Here is a 15089-nt window from a genome sequence, read left to right on the forward strand (position 1 = left end):
GGAAGGATTAGGAGATACACTAGACCTCCTTGGCACAGTTCGAAACTTTCTTAATAAGGACCAAGAATCACAACAAATAAGAGAAAGGCTGGATAAGTGGAACTGCATTAAACTGCGGAGCTTTTGTATGGCAAAGGACATAGCTAGTAAACTAAATAGGAAGCCTACAGAGTGGGAGAAGATCTTCACCAACCAAACAACGGACAAAGGCCTCATATCTAAAATATATCAACAACTCAAAAAATTGAATCACTCCAAAACTAATCTCCAAAGTAACAACCATCCCATTAAAAAATGGGCCAAAGACTTAAAGAGAGTCTTCTCTGAAGAAGAAACAAAAATGGCCTATAGACACATGAAGAAATGCTCAACATCTCTGGTCATAAAAGAAATGCAAATCAAAACAACTCTAAGATTCCACCTCACTCCAGATAGAATGGCCAGGATCAGGAAAACGAATAATAACAGATGCTGGAGGGGATGTGGCCAGGAGGGATCACTACTACACTGTTGGTGGGAGTGCAAACTCGTTCAACCACTATGGAAAGCAGTGTGGCAGTGTCTTAAAAGGCTAAACATACAACTCCCCTATGACCCAGCAATTCCACTACTTGGCATTTACCCAATCATCCAGAAACAAGGGCATACTAAATCCACTAGCACAACAATGTTCATTGCAGCACTATTCACCATAGCAAAGATATGGAACCAAACTAGATGTCCCTCAATTGAAGAGTGGATCAACAAGTTGTGGTATTTGTACACAATGGAATTCTATGCTGCTGTCAGAAAGAATGACATCGCCCCATTTGTTAGGAAATGGAAAGACTTAGAAAAAATCATATTTAGTGAAGTAAGCCAGACTCAAAGGAACTTAGGCTCATGGTTTCCCTCATTCGTCATAATCAGTAGAAACCTTGGGCTCTACTAGCAGAGATCTGCAATAGAGCAAAATCTTGATACATAAGGCCATATAATGTGAAGCTAATTGAAAGGACCTCCAGGATATTGAAACAAAAGCCATATAACGAATGATTGTTGTCCTTAATGTACTATGTTGTCTCTCATCTCCTTTGCTGTCACTTGGTCATCTCATATTGTTACAATATCTCACTTTGTTATCTGATATATTGAATTTAGTTGTACTTGGTTATTTGAAATTTGACAGGGAAGGGGGGAAAACCAAGATGGGTGGGGGGGCGGAGGGTAGGGTAATAGGTACCAAGACATGTGAAAGGGTATCAATGTATGTGAATTAATGCACCTTCTATCTGGCAAATATCATGTAACCCTTTTACTAATTACAATAAAAAATTAAAATAAATAAATAAATAAAAATTTCTTTTAGTAGATGAATGGGTGTACAAAGTTTGAAATACCCAAACAACCAATGAATAGGATATGCTTCACACACAAAAACGTAAAAGAAAATGAGCTGTCAAGCAATGAAAGAAAGTTAAATGCCTATCAATAAATGCATTACTGTATGGAATTATGAAAAAGGAAAACCATAGAGACAGTAATAAGATCAGGGTTGATAGGAACCGGGGAAGAAAGGAGAGCTAACAAAACACAGAAAACCTTGGGGTTAGTAAACTACTCTATGATACTAGAATGAATATGTTATCATATATTCTTTTTTTCTTCTTCTTTTTTTTTTTTTGGCCAGTCCTGGGCCTTGAGCTCAGGGCCTGAGCACTGTCCTTGGACTTTCTCAAGGCTAGAGCTCTACCACTTAAGCCACAGCACCACTTCTGGCTTTTTTCTATGCATGTGGTACCGAGGAATCGAACCCGGGTCTTCGTACATGCTAGGCAAACACTCCACCACTAGGCCAAACTCCCGGCCCTATGTTATTATATATTCTATGAGTGAGTCCAAACTCATAGAATGGATAGCACCAAATGCACACTCTGATATAAACTATGGACTTTGAGTGATAGTGGCATACCAGCGTAAGTCCCATGATAGCATAAATGCACCAAATGGTAGGAAATTACAATAACAGAGGTAACTATGCATGTGAAGGGAGCAGAATAGGTGGGGTGGGGTGGGGTGGGGTGGGAAAGGATACATGGGAAACTCTATTCTTTCCACTGAATTTTGCAAAGAACCTAAAACTGCTCTAAAATACATAATCTTTTAAAATTATATAAAATTTTTATATAGTCTTAATCAAAGAAGACCTCAAACTACTGATTGTAATTTGAGGAAAGGGGAAGAAAATGAAGCTCAAAAAGAGTTAAAGACTAAATAAAAGTGAAGAAAGCAAAACCTGCTAACATCATCTTCAATGGAACAAATGCAGTGGACCCAAATTGTGCAGCTTTAAAGCAATACATGAGTCTTTTAGAATGGCTTCCAGCTCACCAAAGAGAGAGTGCTCCTCTACATTCCAAATTACAGTGCTAAGGCAGGATGAGGGAGAAATATAATCAACCATTTGTTGATTATTTATTTTTTAATCATGTCCTCAAACACCTACAGATGTAGAAAGCATGTGGCCTCAGACTGAAGCTGTTTGCAAACAGCAGGATTTCCTGGCCTAAGAAATGATGCTTGCTGTGTGATGAAAGCCACCACTCTAAAACTGTGTTTGGTTAGCACCTATGCCTTGCTGAAATTGGCAGAGCACATCCTCTGTGGGCATGCTGCCAGCCTAACAGATGGGCTTCAATGTAAGCCTGCCAGAGAATCAGTGTGTGCAATGAGTTCACAACTGTGACTAGATTCCTTTCCAAGGATGCTGCATCTACTGAGGATGCCTGGCCAAAAAAGGTAAAAAGAAAAAAGGTATGACTTTCATGTAGTTAATGGCCTTAATCAATATGTAAATAATTCTCTTTATCAGTGGTTCTCAAAGTGTGGTTCCCTGGACCAGTATCATCTGGGAAATTTTGAGAGATATAAATTCTCTGGGTTTACCTCTAATCTACTAAATCAGAAGTTCTGGGGTGGCTACACAAGAGTGTGCAGTTTAAGTCTTAACAGGTGACTCTAATGTGGTTACAGATAAGAACTTTCTGCTCACTCGTTCCCAGATGTTACTTGAGAAATTTTTTAATACTGATGCCCAAGTCTCAACACCAGATTCTGGTTTAATCAGAGCAGGATGCAGCTGAGAAACCCGTTTAAATTTCCCCAGGTGAATCTAAAGTGCAGCAAAGTTTAAGACGCACAATTTTAAAACATCAGAACATCTAGAACCATCTTCCAGGATAAATGCTTCAGAACTTTGTAAATTCACATGTGTCTCTATTGAAAGAATATGTATGAATCTTTGCTTAAATAATTCCCTGATTGATAGATTACTTTCTTTTAATGCCTTAAGATGAAATCTGCTACTTCTAGCATTCAGCAAAGCCCAGTGTGCTTTGCAAATCACTTTCCTCCAGCTCACTCTTTCTCACCAGCACCATATTTACATTTCCTTCTGGTTTCCATGTGCTTTTATAAACTCATTGAACTGAAAGCCTTCTAATGTAAACTACTATGCTACTGATGGCTCACTCTGTATCTTAGAAACACTATTTTCACCTTCCTCCTAGCTTGTGAGAAAGACAGCTGATATCAGAAAAATTAAACTTCAAATAATCCAAACTGAAATAATAAAAAGCAAAAAACAAGCTCCTTAAGACATAAAGTTAAACAGGAGAAACTTCTTATCACCTTTAAAGGCAAAAGATCAAGAATTTATCATGGTGTACTAATTAGCCGGGTACAGTGGCTCATACCTGTAATCCTAGCTACTAAGGAGGCTGAGATCTGAGGATCTCGGTTCAAAGCCAGCCTGGGCACTAAAGTCCATGAGACTCTTATCTCCAATTAACTATCTGAAAACAGGAAGTAGCACTGTGGATCAAGGGTAGGGTGGTAGCCTTTAGCTGAATTGCCCAGGGACAGCACCCAACCAGGCCCAGAGTTCAAGACCCACGACAACTCCTCTCTTCCCTCCACCCCACCCCCCCAAAAAAAATTCATTGACCAGTTTCACTGCTAGAAAGATCTGAATTGCTAACCAAACAGATGTATCAATGAAATCTTAATATGACCCTAAAGAAAATAAAGATTAACAAAAACATTCTCATTTCCCTTCAGTTTTTCAGCAACTAATCAATTATAACATCCTAGTGATAAAAGTCATTCCACTAACTTGTTTTCCAGCTTTGTGGCCATATAATCTAGTTCTACCTGGGGCTATTTTCCTGTATATAAAACAGAGAAATGATAGTAGCTATCTCATAGACTTGATATGAAAATTAGATGAACCGATCTGTAGAAGCATAGTAAACCATAAGTGGTCACTATTTCATAACAGTGGTACATTTGATCATGCTACTGAGTAGACCTATTGCTAGCCTACAGCCACTTTTCCTTGTCTCCATTTCCTCTCACCTCCTTACTACCTTGTTCCTGCTTACTTATCTTCTCCTTAATGAAGAAATGGGCATCCAACTATTCTAATAGAAAATGGCACAGCAAAGTCCAGGAATATTGGAAGGCACTATTGACCTTTGTCAAGGGACTTCAGCTCAGTTTAGCACACTATCTCTAAGCATGGAGGAAAGGTGCTGACCCAGCATTTATTAACTGAGAGTGGTAGGCATCTTAGGCCACAAAGAGTTTGGAAATGTCTCAGGATACAGAATGCAGTGGCATTTAGCCAACGTTGCTAAATTTTCTGGAATACAGAAAATCACTGGCAGTAATCCCCATCCATATTACAAGCAAAGTCAACACAAGGACAGACACTTGGTCATGGCCAGGGAATGAGACAACTCACCAGAAACAGAACTTGAGCACAAAAACATTAAAAAAAAAAAAAGCATTAAGGACAGACTCATGCCTATAATCCTAGCTACTCAGGAGGCTGAGGTCTGAGGATGACAATTTGAAGCCAGTCCAGGCAAGAAAGTCCATGAGACTCTTATCTCCAATTAACCAGCAAAAAGCTGGACATGGAACTGTGGCACAAGTGTCAGAGTACTAGTCTGAAGCAAAAAAAAGCCCAGAAACAGTGCCCAGGTCCCCTAAGTTAAAGCTCAGGAGTCTCTCTCTCTCTCCCTCTGTTTCTCCCTCTCTCTCTCTCTTTATCTGTCTCTCTCTGTCTCTGTCTCTCTGACTCTGTCTCTCTGTCTCTGTCTCTCTCTGTCTGTCTCTCTCTCTCTCTCTCTCTCTCTCTCTCTCTCTCTCTCTCTCTCTCTCTCTCTGTCTCACACACACACACACACACACACACACGCACACCATTTAGCTTGATTTTATGTACCTCTCTTTCCCTTGCTGATAAATTATTTTGCTCTTAATTTTTGTACAACCTAAACCCAAACATAATTTTTTGCCAGTCCTGGGCTTGAACTCAGGGCTTGAGCACTGTTCTTGGGCTTTCTCAAGGATCGTGCTCTTCCACTTGAGCCACAGAACCACTTCCAGCTTTTTCTATGTATGTGGTACCAAGGAACCCCAGTCTTCATGCATGCTAGGCAAGAACTCTATCACTAAGCTAAGGTTAAAGCCCCAAATATATAATTTTTAACTTAAAAATTATTTGTAGTTCTTGATCTTTTATTAAAATCTAACAACACATTTAACACATTTGGCCTGCCACAAAATGTAGGAATCATTAATGTTTTTAAGCAGTCACATAATAGCTTCTTATTCAGGCAAAAAACTAAGGTGTTCCTCAGACTTGGAGGAAGAAAGGAGCAATGCCCTGAGACATAGGATCTGGCTGTGTAAGTCCTATAGAGAAGACTGAACTCGTGAGCTGGCTCAATTCCAGCTCTGTGGGGCCTGAAGCTTGTAGGCAAAACAGGCAGAAAAGCTGCATTGTAGGTGCCCCCAAGTGGGTACACGTTGATGTGCACGCTGAGGATTTTCAGTCTCTCTAGCATTAGGTCACGTCTACACACTGTTCTTTAAAATGAGAAAGTGCATGGATTTTTTAGTGTACATTTGTCAAAATCATATATTAAATAAAATAATATTTAATGTCTGTTACTACAGATAATTTATTTTTAGCAAATATTTTAACTGAAAGATTTTTAAGTGAGGCTGCCTTATGAATGCATGATGTAGAAAAAAAGATAAGCTTGACTCAAAAGAAAAAAATACAAAGTTTGTGTTGAACACTAGTTTGACCAGTTATTAGTTGTATGATCTTTGGGAAATCTACTTAATTTTTCTTGCTGGTTATCTAATTATTTATTTTTAATAAAGTAGCAATATTGTAGGAGATGACCCTAATTTGGTAATATATGGTATTATTATTTTTGTTTGCTTCTTTTTAGTCAACTTTAGGATTAAGGATTTTAATCACATAAGAGGGTTTTTCTGTTTGGTTGGTTGGTTGGTTTTTGTTTGTTTGTTGCCAGTCCTGGGGCTTGAACTCAGGACCTGGGCACTGTCCTTGGACACTTTTTGCTCAAGGCTAGCACTCCGCCATTTGAGCCAAAGCACTACTTCTGGCTTCTTCTATGTATGTGGCTCCAGGGAATCGAACCCATGGCTTTGTGTATGCTAGGCGAGCATGCTACCACTAGGCCACGCTCTCGACTCACACATAAGGGTTTTTTTTACGCATATGTTAGTTGTCCACAGGGATTTCACTGTGATGTTTCCATACGTGTATTCAATGTAGTCTATCAAACACATACAGATATCACTCCGCTATCTCCTATCTCCTTCTTAGAACAATTTCAACAAGTTCAGTTTTATTTTCATAAATGTATATCAAATACTTTAATTAAATTCACTCTTTTTAATGTATTTAAAAATATCTCATGGGGCCGGGAGTTTGGCCTAGTGGTTAAAGTTCTTGCCTAGCATGCATGAAAACCCGGGTTCGATTCCTCGGTATCACATATAGAAAAAAGCCAGAAGTGGTGCTGAGGCTCAAGTGATAGAGCTCTAGCCTTGAGAAAGTCCAAGGACAGTGCTCAGGCCCTGAGCTCAAGCCCAGGACTGGCAAAAAAAAAAAAATCTCACAATGCTATATATTGTGTGTAACAATATATGTACTATAATAGGACAGTGTCCAGAATTTTGTCAGTACTTAGTAAGTACTAGTCATCATTATTATTTGTAAATAATACTGTTATATGCATATATAACATATTCAAAATTAAATATATGTATTATGATAATTTTATATTCAAACTATAGATGTTCCCCAATAGCTTTACAATAGATTCCTACTTTAATCAACCTGAAGTAAGTGGGAGCTGAGCAATACATATAGTTATAAGAGCAATATTGACTTTTATTCTTCAAAAATATCAAGTCATGATACATGAACCCCTTTTGCAACTATCATATGCTAATAAAATTTTACAATGTATTTTTATAACTTCATAATGCAAAAACTGTCACTATCATGGAATAAAGACAGGCTAATGAAATGTTCTAGATTATAATAATTAAAGAGATATAACTAAAGATAGTATGTGATTTTCCACTGGATCTTATATTACAAAAGAAAAATCCCATAAAAGACATTGTTTGAATAATAGATAAAATTCATGGATTACAGATTGGAGTGCTAGTAGCTCACTCCTTTAGTCCTACTTAGGAGACCGAGACCTGAGGATTGTGGTTTGAAGCTAGCCAGGTAAAAAAGTGCATAATACTCATCTCCAATTATCTCTAGAAAGCTAGAAATGGTGCTGTAGTTCAAATGGTAGAGCAATACCATTCAGCAAAAAGCCCAGATAAATTGACTAAGTCCTAAGTTCAAGCCCCAAGAGCAACACTCACGAAAAAAAGTAATATACTTTATATAAATGTTAAATTGTAACTGTACTGTAGAACTTATGGAAATCTTGTTCTTAGGGAACAGGTACAGAAATATTATGAACATGATGCAAACTATTTTCAAATGGCTTAGGAAAAAATTTTTGAAAATGTATAGAAGCCTATATGTATGTCTAAGATAATAGCTGCATAGATGTATATGAATACAAGACAATACTATATTGGGTATAGAGTAGACAGAGAAAGAAAAAATATTTAAAATGCAAAAAACAGTATAAAAAGAGTTAGTGAAGAATAAAAATGGCAGCTTTTGTTCTCTTTATGAAATTTTTAAATTTCTTAATTTAAAGATTTTAAGTTTGAAATCTAAAATTTTTAATTACAGAAAAAAATAGAAGATAGTAATCTCTGGGGAAAAAATTGCTAACTATACAGAATTGTGAGGCAGACCTGTAAAATTACTGTAAACTTTTCAGCAAATACTGTATGTTTGGTTACCATCTAATCTTCAAAAACAGTGAAATATATTATTTGAGGCTCATTTTTGAAAACTGAGAATTAAAAACATTACTAAACAAGAAAAGTTATAAACTATAAGCGCTTATAAAAGCTTAGTTTATTTTTTGTTTGTTTGTTAGAACAGGGAAGGTCTTCTGGATTTTGGTTTTGTGTCAGTACTGAGTCTTAAACTCGGTGCCTGGGTAATATCCATTAGCTTTTTCCACTTAGGCTGGTTGTCTACCACTTGAGCTTTTTTAGTCATAAACTGACCAAAATTTCTCAGATTTGTCTGCCAAGGCTAGCTTCAAACCCAAATCCTATTTCTCAATCTCCTGAGTCACTAGTGTTACAGACATAAATCCCCACTCCTGGCAAGAATGTAATTTGTAAGATACCATCTCACAGAACAGGGTCCAGATTTCTTTCAAAAATGGGAGTTTGGCCTAGTGGTAGAGTACTTGCCTAGCATGCACGAAGACCCGGGTTCGATTCCTTGGTACCCCATACGAAGAGAAAAGCTGGAAGTGGTGCTGAAGCTCAAGTGGTAGAGCTCTAGCCTTGAGAAAGTCCAAGGACAATGATCAGGCCCTGAGCCCAACCCAGGACTGGCAAAAAAATAAAATAAAATAAAGGGGGGGGGGGGGAAATGATCCAATTTCCCTTAAGTAAGTATTGCCCTCTCTTGCCTTATGGGATGAATCTTTCTGTCCTCATTTCCTGATGATTCAAAATTATATGTATCACTCATTGTGAAAGCTAGTAAATAAAGAAAATAACCTGCAATTTATCATGCTTTTTCTGTTCTAATTTAATATGAGTTAATAAAACTAGTTAACAACAGAAAATTATTTGTAAACTAATTCTAGCTGGTAAGTGAAAAAAGACATGATAGAAAAAGAGTACTGTTACTTTTAATTCTAATGAAATCATGTATTAGGCAGTAATCATCAATGAGCACTAAAATCACTAAGTGAAAAGTTATGGGAACTTGATGATAAATAAGGTTGACCTCACTGAAGCTGACATCAATGATCAATTTAATGCCAGAAGAAAAGCAATCAAATATTGTGTGTTTCCTAAATAGCACCTCCTAATGGAAGTGCCCCCATACCATCTGTGTAAACTATTTTAGCAGAGTAAAAGACCAAGTCTGACTAGGCTGGTCGATCTAACTACCAATTTATTGGAACTCCAATTAATAAATAGAGTTCTGAGAAACAGGTTAAATGGCATCATGAAGAAAAATAGCCAAAGTTCAGAATACATAAAATTATATGACAACACAGTTTCTTCAAGTCAAGAATTTAAAAGAGGAAAACAGGAGAAACTATAGATTAAAAGACAATTGAAAGATATAAACCAAAAGTATATATAGCCCATGTGTAGCTGTTCAGGAAGTTGAAATCTGAAGACTGTGGTTCAAAGCCAGCTCTAGCAGGAAAGCCTTGTGGGCTGTGTACCTCCAATTAACGACCAAATAAAATAAATAAAAAACTGAAAGTGGAGCTGGACTCAAGTGTACAGCCCTTGAGTGAAAAGCTCAGCAATGGTACTCAGTCCCTGAGTTAGCTATATGCTTACTGAGACAGAAAGTAGATTGTGGGTATCTGTATATGGTTCCGAGGAGATGCCTTGAGTAAATAACACATATCCTCATGATGTATGGAGTTCAGTATAGTGTTACTGATGCTTGATTCTTTTTTCCCACCAAGACACTCAACCTCTACTAAAGCAACAAATCTGAAATTTTCACTCTATCACTTAAATGAAATGCATTAGCTTTTGTCTTGTTTGGGGAGCACCACTTGTTTTGGGAGAGCTCCATTTTTACAAAATTAAGGGTCAGGGCTAGCTTCAAACCAAAATCCTCACTTGTCAACCTCCTGACTTTTTTAAAGATCTAATACTGTCTGATTGTTGGTTTGGGGTTGCATTGTTTTGTTTTGTTACAGTTTGACTATGTTATTCAGGCTGGACTCCAACTTCTGGTGGTTTGGTGGTACATACTTGTAATCCTGGCTTCTTAGGACGCAGATACAGGAAGATTGCCAGATTTGAGTATAGAATAAGGAAAATTATGACTGTCTCAAAAGACAAGATGAAGGAAGGAAGGAAGGAAGGATGGATGGAAAGAAGAAAGGAAGGAAGGAAGGAAGGAAGGAAGGAAGGAAGGAAGGAAGGAAGGAAGGAAGGAAGGAAGGAAGGAAGGAGGGAGGGAGGGAGGGAAGGAAGGAAGGAAGGAAGGAAAGAAGGAATCAAATGCCTTTATAAAGTTTCATTGGTACTTTAAGGCGTTACTCTGACAGGAAATCTGTCTGTGCTCCTTTGCAGGTAGGAGTTCTCTAACAGAACAAGTTGAGAGAACTCCCTTAAACAGTCAAGAAGGACCGAGCAGACAGAATCTGATTTAAAATAAAAACCAGAAACAATGGATAGAATCTACAATTAATAAACATGTGGTCACCCTGAACACAGAGCCCCTCTCCTGAAATCATGACCAGCTGGCTAAAAATAAAAAATAAAATCCAGATAAAACAAGCACTTTACAAGTGGGAATGTTCTTAACTTAGTGAAGGACTCAAACCTGCTACATTAAAGCCTTTAATTTCTAAATGCTTTACTTTGTTGTGGTTATTGATTGTGGATGTTCGCCTGTTCATGTTTCTGTTTCAAGCTCAAATATGTTTGCATACGTAAAACTTGCAGCATTTGCTTAGTTCTAAACAAGGAAGCCAACCCCAGCACCATCTAATTTGGCCCATAAACAAAACTTGATAATTCCACTTACACAACCTGTTTTAGAATGTTCCCTTTATTGCTTTGCTTCCAAAAGTGCATTTTCCATAAAATTTTCAGATAGCCATTATTACTTCAAGCCAATTTACTGGCTTGAGGATATGACGTAGATCAGAGATTCTTATAAAGGTGAGATGGGTAAGGAAGGTAGATTAAAAATCAGTCACAGAAAACAGTTGTAAGTGAGGCATGACTTAGTACTGTGCATGCATGTTTACTCCTTTTGAGGACCATGATAATCCAAAAGCAGATCATCATGCTTTACAATGTGGAAAGTAAAAATTCTCTAATTAATGTGGCAGCCTTATACATCATATAGTCCGAAGTCTCAAAACACAACCCTCAAATACTTCACTGGGTCTAGTGTTGAGGGAAAAAATCGGTACAGGAGTGCTCTGAAATGTTTTGTTACTGTTATAAAAATCTGTTATCTCTTAGCCAGAAGTTGAATATCTAGGTCTGCTAAATATAAATGGTCTTAATTTATTGAAGGACAATGCAGATTTAAACTATTTACTTTCTTTTGTAAAAGGTAAATGAAATTCATATAATGTTCTTATATAGATAAGTAACACCAGCCAAAATACATAGGAAGGTGCATGTGTGTGCACACATGTGTAAACACACACACACACACACACACACACTCACAAAGTGCTTTCAAATAGATGCCTATTTGAGCACAATTTGAAGAGCACTAAATAGGGCTATTACCTAAAGTATACCCAAGACCATCCTCAGAAACTGAAACAAAGCATTTAGTCATAATTACCTTTGGTTAAATAATGTAACCAAATGTTGCAACCAAGGGTTGCATTATAAATCTTATCAATTATTATGCATTACTAAAACAATTCCACACACAATGGTGCTTGTGTGTGTGTGTACCAGCCCTGAAGCTTGAACTCAGGATGTGGGCACTGTCCCAGGAACAGCAAAGAAGCCAGTGTTGAGGAGGCAGAATGAGCAAGGAGTTGTCTTTCTACACTTTTATGCAAACTATGCATTTGCTCTGTGTAATATGCTACCCACAATGTATGGTTAAAATCCTTTACTTTTTTTTTCCTTTTGCCAGTCCTGGGACTTATATTTAGGGCCTGAGTACTATCCCTGAGCTTCTTTGTTGCTCAAGGCTAGCACTTTACCACTTGAGCCATAGCTCCACTTGCAGCTTTTTCTGTTTATCTGGTATTGAGGAATCAAACCCAGAACTTCATGCATGCTAGGCAAGCACTCTACAACTAAAGCACATTCCTAGCCCCCACCCCTTTATTTCAAGTTGTAGAGATTGTAGAGTTTAAGTTTCTTCCTTGTTGTTCACTTGCCCTCAGCCACAGATAATAGCTGTTCCCACAGTACTATGCTTATCATTGTACCCATTAGAGACCACTCTGTGCCTCTTAAAAGACACCTCTCAGTGGTTAGCAACGTTTTATGTCAAATTGTCCCTGTTTTAATGTCAATGGCTTCTATCTCTTGATTGGTGCCTAGAAGACAAATCATTGAACAAGGAAGAAAGGACAGATGTAAAATAATAGGCTGTCCAGTTATGATCACAGCTCAAGACCAAACAGCTCCAAGGACAAAATCCTACAGAATTATTTTGTTAGATTTGATTGCATACAACAGAACTGAGCTCAGAGGCTTAACCAAATAGATGTGTCATATACTATTAAATACAATTAATAAGTAGCTATGGGCTGCTGTGGCTACTCAAAGGGGAAAAAATATTAGTTTCCACCTTTTCCATACTTAATGTGTGGCTATTGCCTTCCTCGTAGCAGGACTAGTGTTTCACTTCCAATCTTTGGATTCATATTCCAGGTAGAGAAAAGCAAGGGTAGTAGGACAAAAATGCATTCATCTCCTTTCTAAGATTTCACCAAAGAATTCAAGTCTTCTGTCATTAACAATTTGTAACTGTTAAGGAATCTTCCCTTTTGTGTGTGTGGGTTATGGGGCTTGATCCCTGGGCCTAGATGCTGTCCCTGAGCTATTCAGCTCAAGGCTAACACCCTACCCCTTGAGCCACAGCCCCACTTCTCATTTTCTGGTGATTGATTGGAGATAAGAGTCTCATATTCTTTAGTGCCCAGGCAGGCTTTGAACCTTGATCCTCAGATCTCAGCCTCCTGAGTAGCTAGGATTACAGGCCTGAGCCACTAGAGACTCCAAGATAGCTTCAGTCACATAGGTTTGAAATTCCATTTCTCTTTTATGAGGCTTTTTGGAGTTTTGTCCATTGTAATTTCTAAATGTTCCACAGTCTAATCCATAGTCTTTACATAGTGGCTGTCTTACTCAAAAAAAAAGGTCAAAACCCACCAAGACCTTTAGAGGCTTAGGCTTAGAGATATCATTGTCATTGCTGATGTATCCTTTGGCTCAAGGCAAGTCACATGGCCAGCCTAGCTCTAATGAGAATAGAAATAGACTTTACTGCTTGATGAAATGAGTGGCAGAGACATATTGCATTCGGATATAATGGAGGGTGGGTGCTCCGGGGTGGGGGAGGGTGATGGGTGCCAAGACATGTGAAAGGGTATCAATGTATGTGAATTAATGCACCTTCTATCTGGCAAATATCATGTAACCCTTCTATTAATTACAATAAAAAAATTATAAAAAAAGAAAAAAGGGTATAATGGATAAAACAAATGGATGGAATTATTTAGAAACTATCATATTTTTTTTTAGAAACTATCATACTAACCAGGTGAAAAAGTCCATAACACTCATCTCCAATTATCACTAGAAAGCTAGAAATGGTGCTGTAGTTCAAATGGTAGAGCAATACCATTCAGCAAAAAGCCCAGATAAAATGACTATGCCCTAGGTTCAAGCCCCAAGAGCAACACTCACAAAAAAAGTAACACATTTTATATAAATGTTAAATTTTAACTGTACTTTAGAACTGTATGGAAATCTTGTTCTTGGAGAACAGGTACAGAAGTATTATGGACATGACGAAAACTATTTTCAAATGGCTTAGGAAAAAATTTTTGAAAATGTATAGAAGCCTATATGTATGTCTAAGATAATAGCTGCATAGATGTATATGAATACAAGACAATACTATATTGGGTATAGAGTAGACAGAGAAAGAAAAAATATTTAAAATGCAAAAAACAGTATAAAAAGAGTTAGTGAAGAATAAAAATGGCAGCTTTTGTTCTCTTTATGAAATTTTTAAATTTCTTAATTTAAAGATTTTAAGTTTGAAATCTAAAATTTTTAATTACAGAAAAAAATAGAAGATAGTAATCTCTGGGGAAAAAATTGCTAACTATACAGAATTGTGAGGCAGACCTGTAAAATTACTGTAAACTTTTCAGCAAATACTGTATGTTTGGTTACCATCTAATCTTCAAAAACAGTGAAATATATTATTTGAGGCTCATTTTTGAAAACTGAGAATTAAAAACATTACTAAACAAGAAAAGTTATAAACTATAAGCGCTTATAAAAGCTTAGTTTATTTTTTGTTTGTTTGTTAGAACAGGGAAGGTCTTCTGGATTTTGGTTTTGTGTCAGTACTGAGTCTTAAACTCGGTGCCTGGGTAATATCCATTAGCTTTTTCCACTTAGGCTGGTTGTCTACCACTTGAGCTTTTTTAGTCATAAACTGACCAAAATTTCTCAGATTTGTCTGCCAAGGCTAGCTTCAAACCCAAATCCTATTTCTCAATCTCCTGAGTCACTAGTGTTACAGACATAAATCCCCACTCCTGGCAAGAATGTAATTTGTAAGATACCATCTCACAGAACAGGGTCCAGATTTCTTTCAAAAATGGGAGTTTGGCCTAGTGGTAGAGTACTTGCCTAGCATGCACGAAGACCCGGGTTCGATTCCTTGGTACCCCATACGAAGAGAAAAGCTGGAAGTGGTGCTGAAGCTCAAGTGGTAGAGCTCTAGCCTTGAGAAAGTCCAAGGACAATGATCAGGCCCTGAGCCCAACCCAGGACTGGCAAAAAAATAAAATAAAATAAAGGGGGGGGGGGGAAATGATCCAATTTCCCTTAAGTAAGTATTGCCCTCT

This window comes from Megascapheus bottae, chromosome 12 (genome assembly GCF_031878675.1).
Source record: "Megascapheus bottae isolate mThoBot1 chromosome 12, mThoBot2.hap1, whole genome shotgun sequence".
Taxonomy (NCBI): Eukaryota; Metazoa; Chordata; class Mammalia; order Rodentia; family Geomyidae; genus Megascapheus; species Megascapheus bottae.